Source organism: Protopterus annectens, chromosome 2.part0 (genome assembly GCF_019279795.1).
Source record: "Protopterus annectens isolate FY-2018-M chromosome 2.part0, PAN1.0, whole genome shotgun sequence".
Classification (NCBI taxonomy): Eukaryota; Metazoa; Chordata; order Ceratodontiformes; family Protopteridae; genus Protopterus; species Protopterus annectens.
In genome coordinates, this window is record NC_056728.1 from 533,733,545 (window position 1) to 533,753,712 (window position 20,168).

Genomic DNA, 20,168 nt, shown 5'->3' on the forward strand with positions numbered 1-20,168 from the left:
AGAACTCCTTTCAGTTCAATAAAATTGTTTAATTCCAGCACTAATCCGTCTTATATATAATGCACACAAAAATATTTTACTATGGGCCATCATTGCGGTAATTTAAATACTCAAATTTTCATCCATAAGAAAGACAGCTGTATATTACAATTTAGTCTGTGTTATTACACTGTATGTCAAGGTATTATGCATTTTATTATAACCAGTGTTCTGTAATATCTCTTTAAAAACCTCCAATGTACATTATGTACTGGCCCACAGCATGCCACCTCTCTCACCATCTTCCAGACATTCACCCAAAACTATTCCTTTTCCAGTCATTTATTCTCCAGAGACCAACTTTCCTTCAACTTCTCCATTGTTACCATACCCTGGTTCATGCAAAGGCATTTTTAAACTGCCAATATTTTGCCACTCTGACAAAATTTCCAGTTCACTTTTCACTCAAATATTTACTTCCATCCACTAAATTTTCCAGTCCATCTTTTCATGTAATCTATTTCTTTATTTGATGCTTCATAAAACTTTCCTATCACAAATTCTTCCCTAATCTCATTAAATTCCCTAAACCATAGCCCTGCTGTTTCCCATCCTTCTCTAATCTCATATTACCATTTTTCTCCTTCTGACACCAACATAACAAACTTTATCTCCACACTCCCTTCCTTCTCCTCCATGCCTGAATGCCCTAAAGGAAGATAAAGTTTATTATTTCCATCCACACTCTTCCCCACACACTTGTCCATCTGTGTGTGTGTGTGTCATACCTCCCAACTGTACCGAATAACTCGGTGTTTACCGAGTTTTGGGGTCCAAATAATGGGGTGCCACGATTCCTGAGTGGCACCCCTTCATTTCCAACTTTTTCCATGTTTTTTATATTTATTTTTTTTCTCTGTTTATTTTTGAGCTGATGTCATCACCTGCATGATGACGTCAGCTCCGTCAAGGCTACCAGCCTATCGGAATGCTCCATTACACACAATGCTGTGATTGATCTGCGGGAAACAGTTATTCAAACAAATTTGTGGTTATTCATTTCAAACAAGCATTGCCATTGAATTAGCAAGCAGATGGAGTGGGGGCAGAACATTTAAGAATTCCAAGCGCGGAGTTTGTTGACTATGCAAGCAGGCCAGGGAGCATAGCAATTCAACATGAACGATAAGCAGCAATAAAGTAGGACCATATTTTGTATTCTTTGAAGAAGAGGTGTGTGTGCACAAATGTTCATCAGAGAAGCCCAGCAAACAAAGTGATACTTTTCAGTGGTGCCACAGGAGCAGTGTGTGGATAAGAGGTGTCTTTCTCATAGTCCTATTATAGCAAGCAAGAAGGTAAAAGGAATCATACCCGATATTCTTAACCTGCCTCCTTAACCATAGGAGACAACTCATTAACAGCTCACAGCGATTAGTGCCTAATACTGTCCCTCATAACAACCTTTGATTAATTGTGGCAAAGGCAGTTAGCTTGTTGCTTTGTCATACTTGCAACATGGTAAAGGTAATCAGCTTTTTTTTTTCCACACTTCAAAAGCAGCAAGTTAACTGCCATTACCACAACAAATCCAAAAATTATAACGGACAGGTACAGGATGAAGTTGAGCAAAATTGGGATACTCTGCAAAATACAAAGTAGTCGAGAGGTATATATCATCAGCATTACTGATATTTTTTCCATCCCACTGTTATCTTGAGTGATTTACTAAAAAAAAAATAAATACGGAAAAAAAAATTTTTACCAGGAGCAAGAAATATTATTAGACAAAATCAGGTACATTCTGCAAAGACAGCCCACCGAATCTTAAGTTCTACAAGGGGCAGGGAAAATATGGGACAAAACCAGAAGCCATTCTATACAAAGGCAAAAATAATTGGGTAGCTGGGGTATAAAGGATTAAAGTCATGGACATATTTTAAATATTGTTGTTATTATAAGCGTGTTTGTGTGACCCATATAAGTCCATTTGTTTGTTTTACTTGCTTTCGCAGAACTTGCAGAACACTTTTATCACTCGATAGTTTATTTTTTTGAAACACATATTTTTGTAAAGCATATGTTTGGAGGGATAATCCCATATGGTGAGTTTTCTGTTTTGCAATGATGTAGTACACAGCAATTTATTACAGAAAAAAGCTTCATATGTCACAGGCTGCACATTTTAATGACAAGAAAATGTCATGCCAGCCACAAGACATTTAGGGGGCCTTTCTCTTTTCTTGATTGAAAGTTCTAATTAAGTGAATTGGGGAAAATTAACTGAAATTAGCTCTTAGAAAGTCACATTTAAATATGTTATGAGCCAGACTGGCAATAAACATTTAAATTATATAAATTGCAATTTAAGTGTATAGTTTAATGTTTGTCATGCATTAAACTGATATGAAACTGTGATGACAATCAGACAGCTTGCTCACATTTGAACATATTCAAGGCCTTGGAATGCACTGCACAAATAAAGTCAATTGCTGTTTTATATGTCAGAATGAATTTTTTTTACCCAGCATGTCATGTAATGAAACAAAACTATAATTTTTTTTCTCTTAAACTTCTGGGTCTTTCTCTCTCTCTCACACACACACACACACACACACACACACACACACACACACACACACACACACACACACGCACACACACAAGCATTTCCTTGTTTGGATGATTACATAAGTAAGGCAAAATGTAATCTGTTTTATGTACAGCTCTCTCTGGGAATATGTAAAACATTAAGACATAAGACTGAAGTAAATAGTGCTTAAGCATTTATCCAGATAATTATTTTGGCATTCTTGTTACTGGCGATGTTAGTAAAGTTGTGCTTTTATTCAGTTTTAAAGTCAACATAATGCTTTCTTAATAGATCAGAGGATTTTAACTTGCTGATTACTGTATTAGTAAGATGAAGATGTGGGCTTGTGTGTGTGTGTATATGTATGTATGTATGTATGTATATATATATATATATATATATATATATATATATATATATATATATATATATAGATAGATAGTGTGGGTGTGGAAGTAGACTTTTATGATGGAAATGTTCTGAATTGGGCACTTTTGTCATTATTGGTTAACAAGTGTGCTGTATTATACAAGGAATATAATTTAAATAAAGTCAGGAAAGTGTATCAAAGAAAATATGTATGCTTCTTGTTTTGTGTGCAAGGGGCCAATGACTTGAAAACAGCCCAAAGGTAATCTTTATCCACCACTGGCCAGATGCATTTTCCTTGGATGTGGTGTGGGTTTCAATGCTGTTTCAATGAATGTGAGTTTCAAGGGCAGAGAAGTTTTAATGCCAAGTCTATTTTCATTGTGAGACAGTATTGCTTTGTTTAGAAGAGACATCTGCCAAATGTCTATTAGTGTGTTTGCATTGTGCTGTAAAATGTAAAAATAAAATCCAAATAATCATTGTAGACATAAAGCAATATGCAGTGTGAGTGCACACATTATTGTTTATGGTAAATGGGGTGAAATGACCAGGTAATGGAGCATTGGAATGGCTGCAGGGGGACTCTGGTGCCATATTTTGGTCGTCTGTTCTTCAGTTTGTGTTTGAAAGTTGGTATCCCACAATTCCATTGAAGTGGGTGGGGTTACATAATTATGTATGCAAATTTTATGTTAATCATTGTGCAGATTTGTACCTATATTTCATGGGCCTTGTACAGATTTTTGATGTTTCCAGGTTGAGAGGTATGGAGTGTGTGTGTGTGTGTGTGTGTGTGTGTGTGTGTGTGTGTGTGTGTGTGTGTATCACCTTACACTCATCAAAACTGTTACACCGCACCCCTTTCTACCTTTGAACCATAATCATTATCATCACATATTGTATCATCTCTGGAATCCATATTGTCTCTTTCTTTTTTGACACATTCATCCTTTCTCTTTTCAATGTAAGCACCATTCCAGAATAACAGTCTAACATTTTTCTTTTTCCTAAGACAGGAATTATAAAAGGATCTTTGACTACTGTCCATGCAGCCTGGGACTGATTGGTGGCTTGGGTGATTGACAGCATGGCTGGGGAGAATGGACATGCCCATATTAGGATGAAGTTGTGGGTCCCATCTGGTTCAGGTCAGTGCTCCTGAACTGATTACTACCAGATGGCAGAGACAATGTCAAATTGGTGAAGGTCAGTGCATGGAAAGGTGGGCAGGCCCGTCAGTCCAGTGAAGATACATATCTGCCAGATGAAGTAGCATGCACAATACATGGGCTGACAGAAGGGCCTAGGTTATAATTACTGTGACATAGATGCTGACATCACTACCTAAGGAGAGGGTTAAGACCGTTATAGAAAATAGATCTTGTTACCATGTTGGGAAGAGCACCAAACTCCCCATTTTTGCCAGGAAAATTTGTCCTTTCTGATGGTTCAAGCCCTAGAGTAGATTAAGGGAAGATACTGTTCTTCTAGAGAAAAAAATGGGCTCAAGTCTGATTAGGCAGGAAGAAGTGGAAAAAAACACCTCAAAGTGAACAAGTTTGTAATAATCCCCCTTTGCCTGCCCTAGTTTTTTGTTCTTATTTTTTTCACCATACAATAAACTGTACATATTTCTCTCCCCTCTCAGACAAATGAAATCTTACTTGTATTCCATTCCTTCTACTATAAAAGCTATTGATTTTTAAGTGAACTTTAAATCTTGATTCCATACCATATGCATGTTCATAACCCAGAGATGGCCCATGCTCTGGAATAAACTTCCAATACATGTCAAGCAGAGCACCTCACTAGCCTTCTTCAAGAGAAATCTTGATGAGTGGATGGGAAATAAAAATTCACCCGGGGATCACTCCAGACCCTCTACTTGATAGAAGCACTGGGAACTAACAACAAGCAGCACAGTACCAGGGAGCTACTATTGGCTAGGCTTCTAAAGGCCCCAGGGCCATTAGCCTAGTACATACCTATGAGCCTATGAACCTATGTACTAAAGATATCCAGAATGGAGGTAGCTGCCAATCTACATACTATAATAAAATAGTACAATCATTGGCAAATCAACATATATTACCTCTACATCTAAAGTTGTCCCCTTTTCTGTACATATTCTTCATACTATGTATAAGACTCTTTATATGTATCATGAATTAACTCAAATACAGCGGATAATCTCTGCTCTCCTCCAGATTACAGATGACTTAATCTGTGGGCTCTTGTAGAATGCCTTCACCTCAGTAATCCACCTCCCTTATCCAGCCATCCCACGAAAAATTTTAATAGGTATTACTATACTATGCTTTTAAAAGATTTGTCATAGGTTTGTAGGTTTATCCTAGACTAACAACTATCAGGGCCTTTATAAGCATAGCCATGCAACCCAAATGTGTACCACGAGTTATTGTATCTTAAATATTATTATAAGGGATGTGTGTCAGTTAGGGCATGATTTAATGTCTGCCTCTGTCAATCATGGACATAGGTGCCAGTCCAGGGTAGAATGTCTGATTCCCATAAACTGCTCCAGGTTGCAATTGAACAGTTAGGAAAAGGATCTGCTTCATATCGATGGGGATACTATTGTAGAGAATGGGAATTCTCTAAGATACATATCTGTCCCACCAGCAAGTCCTATTCATCCTGAAAGCATAGTCGGGGTCCTTAGATCTAGTAGTATTAATGCCGTTTGCTCTGCCAATATGCAAAAGGTCCATTAAAGCATGATCCAAGGATGCTTTGCATACAAGGCATAAATTTGTAGGAGACAGTGTACAGAGATATGGCTTTGAGGTGATCCGCATAGGACATTGTGCTTACACCCTGTATTCTTTTTGTGAGAAATATTCGTGGACATTCCAGTTGTTGTGTGTGCCTGGTCAAATAAGTACAGAAGAATGCAATATACTCAATGATGCATCTGATGAGGGCTGAATTCAGTGACTTAATGGCTTCCCTAAACCTAGATGTCATGATCTTTCTTATAAGTTGAGTGGCACAGAATGATTTCTTTACTACCTGGATACTCATTGGCTGAAAGCCAGAGTACTATCTATATTTGTTTCCAAATCCCTGACTACTGGGTCTACTCTTAGGGATATTTTATCAGCAACATGATTTTGCAGAGTGGCCAACTTCAAAAAAGCTACTATTATACATTTCTTGGCATTTAGTTTTCAGATGTGTCTTTGACACCAGTCATCTCTCTGTGTTAGATCTTCCTCTAGGGGAATTCTATGACTGATCCGAGTTTGCAATCATCTTTTAACTTGGTCAGCCAGATGCACTTGTCATTGGCCTTGACTTCTGAGAAGTAAATAAGGAAGCGGACCAGGTCCAGGACAGAGCCCTAGGGGACTCCACTGGTGACTGGCCACTTTGTCATGGTGGTTTCATCAATCCTAACTTCATGGGTCCTATTTGTGAGCCAATTGGCTATCCAGCATAGGGTTTATGCCTAATTCAGTGAGTTTCTTTACACTGACTGAGTAGGGTATTGTATTAAATGCCTTAGCTAGGTCAAGGTAAGCAGGCTATCCGGCATAGGGTTTATGCTTAATTCAGTTCGTTTTTTACAGTACCTGTGTAAGGTATTGTATCAAATGCCTTAGCTAAGTCAAAGTAGGCAGTATGCACTGTTTCTGACTCTTCCATTGCCTTGGTGACCTTTCTGAAGAAGTCCACCCGGTTTAGTAGGCATGGCCTACCTTTGACAAAACCAAACTGGAGTTGCTCTATTGTCTGAAGGTTTCCTGTGTCATTGCCAATGGTTTGGCATATAAGACCAGTCAGACTAATGGGCTCTAGTCCTGGGATCCATTGATGGTCCACGTTTATGTAGAGGGGATGACTATGGCAGTCATCCATTCCCATGGCACAAAGCCTGTTCTGAGATTTCAATAGAACAGTGACTCCAGTGGCCCTGATAAGTCATATTTCAGGCTGTTCAGTAGCCATCTTGTGATAATGTCTGGGCACACTAAGGCTGCATTTTTGGACTTAAAGGGTATAGCCAGGATCTGCTCCGTATTTCTACTGGGGGGGTTATGTTTGGAGATATTTGCTAGGGGGTGCTGGAGGTAAGCGGGGGGTAAAGTTGGAGCCAAATTGGCCAGATGATTTAGTGTATCACCTGGATCCATAAATGTGACTTCATTAACAACCAGTTTGGAACACTGATGTTTGTTGCCTTTGAGGTTTCTACATAGCTGAAGAAGATTGCATGGTTGACTTTGGCTTGAGAATCTGTCATGACTTTAAAACTGGCTTTCTTGGAGAAAGGTTGGCATAATGGTTAAGGTTTTGACTCTGATTTGTGGCTATTGTCTATGCTGGTAATAGTATGCAGAATGATAGCTTAGTATTTAGCTACAAACCTATAATTAGCCTCCTAGTTGTTTATTTATTTTGATGAGACAGTTTTTATCCTTTTGGGTGTTACACTTCCTAAATTCAGCTATGATTATTGTTTTTATTTTGTTGCATAACCTGTTTAATTTAGGATTCCACTTGGGCAGTTTATTTTTAGAATTTGTTTAGGACTTACTTCTGGTAGGTACAGCTGCCTGGTTGTCCTGATTTCCTGTGAAGAATTCCACATAGGTGTCTGTGCTTTATAGGTTAGGAGGGGCATTGGATTTTGAAAAGTTTTCACTTAATAAAAGGTAGTTTCCCTTGGAATAGTTCCTAACTCTGGTTAGGAACCTATTGGTTTACTGGGATTATTGAAGTGATTTTTATTTTGATGGAGATATCCACATCCACCTGTCTGGCTGCAGAGAAATTTGTAAATTGTATATTCATGTTGTCAGATAGCTTATTTGGTGAACTATAAGGGAGCAGAGCACAAGGGGTTGACAGATGGTTGCTAAGGATGCTTTTCGGGTTAGAGACTAGACTACAGTCTATAATATTAAATTTAACGGCAGTGCTACTCAATGCACAGACTAGCTACTCTGTGCTTGTCAATGTGCAAGGTAGTTGCTAAACACCTACTGAATTAGTGGATACAGTTTTGTGGGTAGTTCTTTAGGAAAGATTTAGATTTACTTTATAGATTTATATGTTTATACATGGCACTGGAAAATAATTAGCTAGATAACACTAAGAAGTTGATTTCAAACCAACAGCAAGAGCAATGACAGGCAATGCACGTTTGCAGAATAAAATACAGACAAAAGCAATAAATAAGTCAAGAAATCAGCAGAAATTCATTTAAGTATCAGAAAAAAGTGTGACTTTTATAACAAAGGTACTTAGGTTTGCCTGAATGACAGTGGATGCAAGAAAAACATACCTGAAATAAAGGCAGAGTTGCCATGCATCACTGAGCTCTGTGGAAATGAGCACAGACTCACACAAATGTGCCTAACTTATATAGGCACTGAAAATATAGTAAACTGACTAATAAGTCTCTGGCCAATAAAGTGGCTGCACACAGGGCTCTTCTTAGTTTCCCAGCTCAGACAGACCAGGCCATTACCTACTGCTATGAGATGGACAATCCCAGTCTTCTTCTTCAGATTGCAATTCTACTACACATAACCAGCTAGACTGCAGTAAGGTGTCAATTTCAAACCAACACAAAGTTCAATGAGAGGCAATGCAGTTTTTTCAGAATAAAACAGAGTGAAAAGAAATAAATAAATCAAGAAATCAGCAGTGTGTTTTTGTAACAGAATTACTTAGCTTGGACTGGATGGCACTGGATACAAGAAAACCACTGCTAAAATACACGAGAGGATAACAGCATTGCTGTGCTCTGTGGAAATTAATATCCATCAGAATCACTTGCTTCCCCCCTTCAACCCACTTTCCAAAACTGAATAATGCCCTCTAATGATCAGAAGATCTCTATTTAACATAACCTACCTGCTTCCCCTAGATCTTCATTGGCAGGTACTTCTTTCTTTTCAATAATACCCTATCAAACATTTAGCTAGCATTATATAATGTAATTGACCTATTATTTTCAAGATCAATCTTCTCCCCCTTTTCTTTATATAAAACCAAAACCAATGGATTAGACATTAACTCTAACAGCAACCCTTATCTAAAATATCATTAAACACCCCTGTTCATTTCTTCTTGACCTTGATGCTAGCTTTTTTTTTTTATATAAAACTTACTGTGGTACCCTTCTGGATTTCTTGCCTTCCCAGTCTTAAATTCCTAATAACCTCCACAACTCCCTACCTCTTTTACTTTATTTATCAACACCTACGTCTTTTCTTCTGGCACCCCCCACTACATAAATGCCCCTCAGAGCACTGCTTCTTATACAATTCTTCTGATAGCCTCCTTAATTATTCTCTAATTTCCATTGTCTTAAATATGTTTCCCCTTCACACTCTCTTCTTCTTTGTTTCCCAGGCTTTCGTAGTAATAACTTTCAACTTTTAACATAGTAACTTTATTTTCAGCTTCAGTCTGTTTGCACCTTCTAGGCCCTTCTTTGTCAACACCATCCCCATTTTGCAGTCCTATTATTCCCTCATCTGAATATTCATTTACTCTACACCATCCTCCAACTTAGGTTCATAGGTTCATAGGTAGGTACTAGGCTATCGGCCCAAGGGCCTACGTAAGCCTAGCCAACAAGGTTCCCTGGCCTATGCCACCCAAGAATCTTGTTCCCCAATATCCGTACCCTGCTTTGAAAGTTGTGCAACCTTTCTCTTAGTCCTGTCATTTTCTACTCTTCCCCGTATTTCGCTTTGTTATTCATTTATTCTACAGCTTGATGCTGCTTATATTCCATCCCATTGCTTAATATCCATGTCTGCCACCCCCCTGTGATGTCCTTCAGTACTTGCTAACCCATGTACTGTACCCGTACTACTATGCCTGACAGTGCAACAATGATCCACATTCCATAGCACTTTCGCAATCCATTAACACCATACTACTGCCAGACAGCTTCATCTCCATTATTGTCACAATTCCTAACTACCATCCCACTGTCCATTAACCACATGTCTAATCTACTTGTCTTTCTCCCCAGATCTTCCTTGAAAAAATCAAATATTCCTCATTCCCTAACATCCTCTACATATCCACTCTACCTAACCTCTTCATCCCTTCCCATCAAGTCCTTTGACATCATCTAAGAAACTTTTCTCAACCAAATAAACTCTCTTTGCCTGGTTGAGTCACCACATCGAACTCCACCCCTCAACATAAGTCTATCTTCCCACTTATTAATTTTATCTGTACTGCACTCACTTTCTTGAATTAAATCATTCCTATCATCATTTGGTGCATAAAGTACCACTAGTACTAACCCCTTATCCTCCCTCTCCCACCATCCCAACCACATTTTCTCAGATTCCATCCTAAACTTCATTTTCGCACACCTATGCACTCCTCAAGTTAAACTTATCCTCCTCCTTCAACCCTCTTTCACACACTCATCTCTAACATCTTAAAATGCTAGCTTTCATTGACAACAGTGTTCTTTCCTTTAACCTGAGTTCCTGCAGCATCCCAGCCTCCACATTCTCCAGAACCAGCCTAGCACATTTTCTCTCCATGTGACTGGATTCCCATCACACCATACATTCCAAGTGAGTAACCTAAAGTTTTCCTCCCTACTTTTCATCCCCCTGCTCCATGAGGTTAGGTCCTTTGTAACCTTGCATGGAAATTCATACTCCACGTCTACCCTCCAAGTCAGGATGAATTCACAGCCCTACTAGTTGCCATTAAAGATGACAGTCTTAGAACCCTCATTACCTCCCTATCTGTTGCCAGCTTCTTTGTCTTCAGCTATATTTTTCGAAATCCATGATGCATTTTCTTTTTACTTTCTACGGTAAATTCAGGGCCCTTTATTGCTGTCACTACTAACATAAAACAATTTCATAAAACATTTTTAACTTTTTCTTCCCAACTCAAAACAATCAATCTGTTTTCATTAATAATCTTAATCATGAACATCTCCCTTCTGTGAAGCCTTTTTTCCCTTCCTTTTTCTATGGTGTTCTCCTAATTAACAGAGGGCAATTCTCCTAACCTGTGCTGCCAACTGCTTAAAATATTTTATTGTCATTATTGTGCTATACAGTAAACTCTTTAAACTCTGTTAAACTCCGTTAACCAGCACCCACGGGGATTGGTAGATGTCGGATAATTGTAGTTTCTGGTTGCTTGAGAGTTACTATTAAAATAGGCCTGACTAATATTGTACCCTACACTATTTATTTGGTTTGACTTGTTCTCAGGTTGGGGAGAGAGGGAATTTATTCCTGTCTTCCTTTTAAAACTCCCAAACTCTAAAAACATAAGGTATGCTTCTGCGCGGGTCAAACAGAAAGTGCAACACATGAAAATTGTACTGTATTTCTTTGATATTTTTTTGCCGGTTGCTTGAAAGTGCCGCTTGCTTGAGTTCTGGTTAAATTACAGTTTACTGTATTTACTAATCCTCACACAAAAATGCTGCTAAGGACAACTAAAATCAGTTAATACATAACTCAACAGTTACTAAAACACATGTAATATAAACATTGTTCACTTTTCAACAAATTCAATGATTTCCTAACTATTGTAACAATACTCAGCATTACTGCTCTGTACTGAATAAGCTGTCACTTTTAGAAGTCAACAGCATTGCCTGTTCTGTATGTAGAAACATATTCTCATTATGAACTTCTTCTCTTCCTCAATCAAATCAAACCCATTCCCTTTTCTTATTCACTTCTAACTATCCTAAACTATCTATATTATTCCTTGTACTCCTAACTAATAAAACAAACTGACCCTACAATAATGATACTGATTGCATCCAGGAAGAAAGAGAACATTACCTCCCTCTACTCTTTCCTCATAAGGTCAATCATCGAGTATAATGCCCCATTTGGCATGTACCTCACTAGACACCTGCAACAACAGGTAAGGCTGCAAAAGTACCTCACAAAGAGGATCCTAGGCCTTAAACACTTGTCCTATATGAACAGACTCAAAAAACTCCAACTATTCTCTGTCTCATATTGTCTACTTAGAGGCGATCTCTGCTTAACTTACAATGCCATGTCTGACCCAGCTCTGGTAGAAATGCTACATCTAAAGAAATCCCAATCCTTCCCCACCACACACTCCAGAGACCTCAACCTCATTACCACAGTCAACAGAACATGCTGGAGGGACAGGTTCATAACCCAGAGACTGCCCATGTTATGGAATAGACTTCCCATACATGTCAAGCAGAGCACCTCGCTGGACCTCTTCAAGATAAATCTTGATGAGTGGGTGGGAAATAGAATATTCACCCCAGGGATCACTCCAGTGGCTCTACTTGATAGAGGCACTAGGAACTAAGGTCGGGTGACATGATGCCAGGGTAATCCTACAGGCTAGGCTTGTAAAGGCTCCAGTGCCATTAGCCTAGTACACACCTATGAACCTATGTCACACTGTGTTGCACAACAGCATATCACTTGTTCTAACATTACACATCAGTTACAAGTAAACAGCATTTAAACTGTTTCATTTTAATATAAGCATGACCAACTACAGTAATAACATTCAACATGTTTTACAATTTTACAGTTATTTGCATTTATTCATATAAAGCAGACTTTCACCTGTACTGTCCCTTTATATGTACATTCAATATTTCAACCCTGTGACCCACAACTTTTTAAGCCATTCAGTGAGCTTTTTTTCCTATCCTGATGTGCCATATTTCTCCTTCTTCACTTCTCACATCTTCTAAATTGTTGTTGTTGTACTACTCTGTGACTTATGTTCCTTTCTTGCTGCTGCTTAGGTCACAGGTCATGATCCAATCCAAACATTCCTGTTGGAAAGCATGGTCTTCTGACAAAACACCACAAAAATGATAATACTTTAGACACCTTAAAAAACTTTCTAAATTAAAAATTCAGATCAGACAAAGTTAAATACTTTTCCAAGCTCCAAGACAACCACCAAGAGCACACTAAGTTTTTCTGGAATGCAATCAAAAGACTACTACACCTAGATCAAAATGTGACTCCTTCACCAACTACCAACAACAACTCATACCCTATAGTTAACCAATTCAGTACATATTTCACACAGTCATTTCTCATCCTGCTTAACAGCAAACCACACTCCAGCCTCACTATCCCAGACAGTACTAATTTCCACCAAAAACCTTTCTCCTTCCAACCAGTATCTACTGCTTCTATCAAAAAACACCTCTTAAATAAAAATATATATATATCCATCCCAGAAGCTGACAAACTGCACCTGAATATCTCAGACTTGCTGCCATTGCTATAATGTACTCTGTATCTATACTCATAAACCAGTCAATTACAGAAAGTTGCATCCTCTTCAGCTGGAAAAAAATCTTACATCATACATCTACATAAAAAAGCAGAGCCACCAATTTCTCCACTTACTTATAGCCACTCTACCTCCACTCTCCAAAATACTAGAAAAAAAATGCATTCATTCTCAACTCTTATCCAATCTTCACAATAACAACATTGTGTCCAACATGCAACATGGTTTGTGACCTCACCACTACAGCTCTATTCATTTTTAATGGAAACATCAACAATATAGCATCCTTCCTCTTCTTAGATATGTCAAAAGCATTTGACACAGCCTCACACCAACATCTGCTCCATACATTATCCTTCCTAGGACTTTTCCACTCATCCCCTAGATGGTTCTTCAGGTATCTCATCAACAGACTCCAGACTGTAAAATGGAAAAGTTATCTCTCCCCTTTTTGTCTATCTCTGTTGACATTCCTCATGGATCTATTCTAAGCCCTTTACTATTCAACATATTCACTAATAATCTTCACAAAGCTACCAAAGTAGCCCCCGTAGGACAATTCTCTGAGGATGCCACTTTGATATTTTCTGTGCCAAGTTTACTGCTACTCCACAAGATGAGCCAGGACACCTTTTCCTTGGCTGAGTCTTGGCTAGATGGCTATTAACTACTTTTAAATGCAAAAAAAATAATAATAATAATAATGCTGTTTTCACCCAGTGCTCAATTTAAATAATTTCTAGCACAAGGGTTCTTGGTGACATAATTGACAATAGCTTAAAATATGATCAACACATCATTCAAGCCATCAAGAAATCTCACCAAAAGTTGGCCTTCTTCTCCAGAAACAAAGCCTTTCAAACTGTCTGCTGTAGGAAATCATTAGCAACATCTTATCTTCTTTCTTCACTTCTCTATGCAACACTCTTCCTGAGTATTCTTACCACTGCCATAAAAAATAAACTAAATGCATGTTACAATAAAATAGCTAAGTTTGCATCCAGCTAACATAACCCTTTATACCACTGCCTAGCACTAAAGCACCTACACTGACGCTGCCTACGTTATTACCTTACCCAAACCCATCTGCTTACTACCCACAAAAAACTACATAAACTTGAAACCTGCCCATCACTACAAAATATCCTCAAATGTTTCCTTCTAGGAATCTCTGCTAACAGAGTAAATAAAACCTGACCAGAAAGAAACATTTCCCATAACAGTACAGGAACTCATTATATTCAACCTGTGTTGCAAAGCATTCGAAGTCCATCCCACCCACTCTAAAACAGGATGATTACCAGAGACTTCAAGAACAACCAAAAGCAACAACCAACTTCCTCATGGCTATGCTCATGCTCCCATCCTGACTAGATCCACCTTTCTTTCTGTTTCTCTTCCATTACCAGTCTATCTATCCATCAGCCTGACTCTCTCTCTCTCTTTTCTTTATCTCGTATCTCTTTTTCTCTCTGTCTTTCATCCGTACTACTGTTCCTCCAACTAACCTATACTCTTAATTCTACTACTACCCCTCATTTACCCACCTCATCTCCCTACTTATCTAGTGTAATCTCAACCTCTGCACTGTCAGAAATGTTTCTACCCTTCCACCTACTCCTCTCTTTTATGTTCCTGTTCTAGTAAAATCTAACTTCATTATGTCAGTATACATACTGGATCTATGTACATTTTTATTGCTCTTGTATCTCCAGATATTACATGGTACCATTTTTAATTTATGCACAATAATATAACTTCTAAAGCATATTATAATTGTATTTACTATTTACGTATATCTCACTACTACCTCTAAAACAGTGTTTAAAATGTTTATTGTTTTACTGTTGTTCGATGTAAAAATGTATTTTATGTGGAACTTTTCTCCCAAACATCCACCAAAAATAGAACTTGTGTCCAGTCAGCCTTTCCCAGTATTTAAAAAATGTAAATAAATAATAGTGAAACAAATCCTATAGTGACTGTATTACAAAATAAACTTTACCACACTCGCGCTCATTCTTTCATACATAATTAGTTGCTGGTGTCCAGCTCTCCACTAGGTGATCCTCTTTTTATCACTGACTTTATTTATATGTTCATCAGCTCTCTAGTCTTCATCCTCTTTTACCATTGAATTCTCCTATGTTTACAAGCCCATTTTTCCAGTCTAATCCTGTTCCTCTACCCTCCATCTTTCTCCTGATGAAATGATTCTGTTGTCTCCAAGTCTCCATATATCATCTTCATCTTGGCTTTGCAGTGTAATGCAGCCTATAGAACTCAAGAGTTCTTTCACACATCTGCCTACTTTTCTTTCTTGGTCTAGGGTGATGATAAACCCACTCAATCCTATCACAATATTTTATCCTACTCTGCTTCTTTGTATTTGCTCTCCTTGAATTGTAGTATGGGCAGACAGCTCTGACAGCAACATCTATTTTTGTTTCCCTAGAACTATATTTGTGGACACGGGTGTATATAAACTGTCTCATACTATATAAATATATATAAACTCAGACACACACATTATCTCTCTCTCTCTCTCTCTTTATATATATATATATATATATATATATATATATATATATATACACACACACACACACACACACACACACACACACACACACATATATATATATATATATATATATATATATACACATACATATACATATAGATATATAGATATATACGGGTCCACTTTTTAATTTTGAAATACTGCAGTCTAGAGTTTTGAATTACCAAACTCAAAACATCGAGAATTTGGAATCTTGAAAGTAAAAAGTGAAAATAAATAAAAAAAAAAAAAAAAACTAAAATATGTGACCCGCACACCCCTCCTACTTTAATATACCAACTCTGAGATCATGCTACAGTGAAGAGAACAGTAAGTGGAGCAGGAGCATTACAGTTCTCTTCACTGCATCATGATCTCGGAGTTGGTATATTTAAGTAGGGGGGTGCAGAGTGGCATTCCCCCCTGCAAAAACATGTATTTATTATTTATTTATTTATTTGCAATTTGATTACCGGGGAAGTCCACTGGGCCAAACTGACCCATTTTCAGTGGAGGCCCAAGGAGAAAAGCTCCAAGATGCATTATACAATTTAGATACAAATGATAGTTAATATTAAAGATCTTATGTAGAATAGTTACTCATAAATGCATTCAGTATCATGCATAGTTAACAAATTCATTAAGCTGGAAGGTAGGGATCACACAGTTTCATTTTAGGAAAACAGATATGGGTTAGGTGTGGAAACAGTTTACATACAAACCTTTTAAGAAAATGCAAATATGCTTTACATGCACACATCAACAGTAGAATGCTATTTACAATATTTACAAGGTTAGGCTGTGTGAGGGTAGCTGTAGGAGGTGAGAACTTAGAGAGAAGCTATAAAAATTGTTGAGAGTTTAGATAGGCTCATAGGAAGATAACTATGAGAGTTGTAGAGCTTGGTAACCAGAGCAGGAACCCCCTTGGATTAGGTTGGGTGAAGGCAGGTACATTTCTATTTAGTGGACAGATGTTTGAATAGTTGGGTTTTGAAGTTTTCTGAGTTTGGTATGGTTCTTAGAGTGGAAGGAAGGGAATTCCAATTTTTGCCTAGTGAGAAAGATAGGAGAAGTTGGCCAGCAGGATGTTTAGGTTTATGGATAGTAATTAAGTTCTGATTTTCAGATCTGAGAGCTCTATTTGGTGTATAAGGGGAAGGATGTTAGTTAGAGTGGGCCATTTTGTTTGGTGAAATATGAGTCTATGTGCAGTAGTGAGTTGGAGATAGTCTAAGTAGTTTGGGAGTTCAAGCCAATTCAGGGATTGTAGGGTTAGGCAGTGTTGGGTGGTATTTTTAGATTTAGAGGCAAATTTAGAGATTGTGTTGTAGCAGTTTTCTAGTTTAGAGGTGATAGATGAGGACAGGTTGGTTAGGAGAGGGGCTCCGTATAATAAGGAAGGAAGAAGATAAGTCGAGGCCAGAGTTTGCCTGGTAGAGTTGGAGAGAAAGCGATCATTCCTATACAGCATACCTAGCTTTTGGTGGGTTTCTTAATATTTTGTTGAATAATAATATCAAACTTGAGGTGTTCATCTACAGTAATGCCAAGTAGTTTGGCAGAGGGGACTACTTCTATAGGTGAGTTGGTTTGACTATAGACTTTGAAGTTGTTTTTAATCATAGGAGAGGGTCTTTGTGGGAGGGAATAGTAGAATCTTTGATTTATTTGCATTGAGAGAGAGGTGGTTTTGGCGCATTCAGTTTTCAGTTGTTGAGAAGGCAGTTTGGGTTTTAGTCAGCAATTCAGAGAGGTTTGAGGCAGAGCAGACTAAGGTTGAATCATCTACATACTGAATGATTTTAGCATCAGGAATAGCAGTGTGAAAGTTATTGATGAAGATGTTAAAAAGCATTGGCCCAAGGATGGATCCCTGTGGTACGCCAGTTGGGATAGGTAGGAAGGAAGAGATGGAGTTCTTCCTTTTGACTGCCTGTGATCTGTCTGATAGCTGGAGAACCAGGATAAAGCATTATGTGAGAGATTAAGGTTTGAGAGATGACAGAGAAGGTGCTTGTGGGAAACAGTATCAAAGGCTTTAGACAGATCAAGTAAAAGAGTAGAAACTAAGTGGCATGAATCTCGGGCTTGATTGACAGTTTCTAAGAAAGAGAGTAGAGCGGTTATTGTGCTATGGCCTGGACAGAAGCCATGCTGGGTAAGAGTGAGAAGATTGTTTTGGGTCAGGAATGGCAAAAGTTGGAGGTGGATGCATTTTTCTAGGATTTTGGAGATTGGTGAGAGCAAAGCAATGGGGTGAAAGTTTGAGATGCTGGTATTTTTGCCTCCTTTATGAAGAGGAAGAATATAAGCTGAGCGCCATAATTTGTGGACATAGGATTCTTTTATGGATCGGTTGATAATGATGCTGATTGGGAGTGTAATGCCATCAGCAGCATATTTTAGGAAGGAAATGGGAATATTGTCGGGAGTGTTAGAGCAAGGTTTAACTTTGGACAAACGTTTTTTTATAAAGTTAGTGGAGATGGGTTTGAGTTCAAACATATGATGTGAGTTAGAAGGGGGAGAGTGTAGAGCAGTTGGGTTATTATTGGGAAATGTCTTGGTGAGGGTAGTAATAGTTTCTATGAAAAGTGAGCTAAATTCAGAGCCTAGTTCAAGGTCAGATTTACTTGGGTCAGTACAGGGATTATTCTCGGAGCCTGGATTGAGGAGTGAGTTTACTGAGTTCCAGAATCTTTTGGGGTTTTTATTGTTATTGGACTGAAGTTTGATATAGTAGGATTTTTTGTCTTTGGTGATTAGTTGTTTTACACGGATGTGGAGCTGTTTATATTGGAGCGAGGTATTGTCCAGTTTATTGTTTTGGTAAAGCTTCCATAGTTTGTCTCTGCAGTGCATAATCTGTTTTGTCTCTTTGGATAGCCAAGTAGCATTTTTAGTTTTTATCCTTTTGTTTCTTAGTGGGTCTAGTGAGTTTAAAGTATCAAGGAAGACATAGTTGAAGTATTCTATAGCCTTGTCAAGAGGAAGGATGTTTAGAATTTGCCAGTTCATTTGTTCAAAAGTATTTGAGAAAGTAGTTGGGTTGAAGCTACTGAGGTTACGAGTTTGAATATACTGATGCTGGTGTGGGGAGGAGCTAGTTGAGCGATGCATGAAGGCTGGGAGCTGGTCACTAAAGATATCAGGAATTGAGCCAAAATTGGTTATTTTATTTGGATCTGAGACTAGGATCCAATCTATAGTGGATCCGGGAGGATTTATTTTGTTAGGTCGAGTGATGGAGAGGATTATTTGAGTGAAGTTATAGAGGTTAATGGATAGGGAGGGAGAGGGGCAATTGATTTTATTCCAGTCAATATTCACATCACCAAGGATATAAGTTTCATAATCAATTTCAGTAGAGGCCCATAGGAGAATATTTTCAAGTGTAGAGATATTGTTACCAGGTGAGATATATAGGGCAATGACGCAGATATTTTTATGTTTATTTAGTTTTAGAATTTCAGCAGTTAGTTCAGTGTTCTTGAATTGAGGAATTGGAATTTGGAGGGGAATTACGGTAAGAAGGTTGGAGTAGACTAGGGCAGTGCCTCCACCTTTTTTATTTATACGGTCATTTCTGAGACAATGAAATCCTGGGGGCAGAATCTCAGAGTCAGAGATAAAGGGCTTGAGCCAGGTTTCAGAGATGGCTAAGATATTGGTGTGATATTGGTGTACTTTGTTGTTTAGACTTTGTGCATTAATTGTGAAAATCTTTAGGGTGTTGAGATAGGAGGAAGAGGGTAAGGGATGAATATTGTTAATAAAAGATGCAAGACCAGAGTTAGGATGGCTATTACCAGCTTGGACTAGGTTAATTATTGGGTGGAGTACAGATTACAGAGTTTAAGAAGGATGGCTATAGGTGGGAGGAGTAATGAGGGGGGAGCTGGTATTGGGTAATTAAGCTGAGAGGTTGGGGTAAGATAGGAATAAAGCTAGGAGTACTGGGAAACTGGTGGGAAATGGGGGCAGGGTAGGGGAGCAGAGTGATCCCGTAGGGCGGACAGAGTGAGAAAGAACACTAGAGGTGAGTATGGCAAAAAAAGTATCAGCAAAGAGCAGTTTAAAGGCTGTAGTTGGAAGGTATGAGCTAAATATTTCCAGCCAGAAAAAGAAGGCTGCCTTTACAGAGGGTGGTTTAGCAGGGGGGAAAAGATATTTACAGTCTAAGGATATTAACTCAAAACCAACTGTTTGTGAAAAAATAAAATTTGTTAGGATTATAAAGAATATCTAGGATTTATATTGGTAGATGCTGCCACCAAATGATAGAAGGAGATAGCAAACAGCAGGGATAGTTGGACCTGTCTTAGGTTTAAATATATTCTAGGATAGTGATAACAGGAGGGGGAGAGGGCA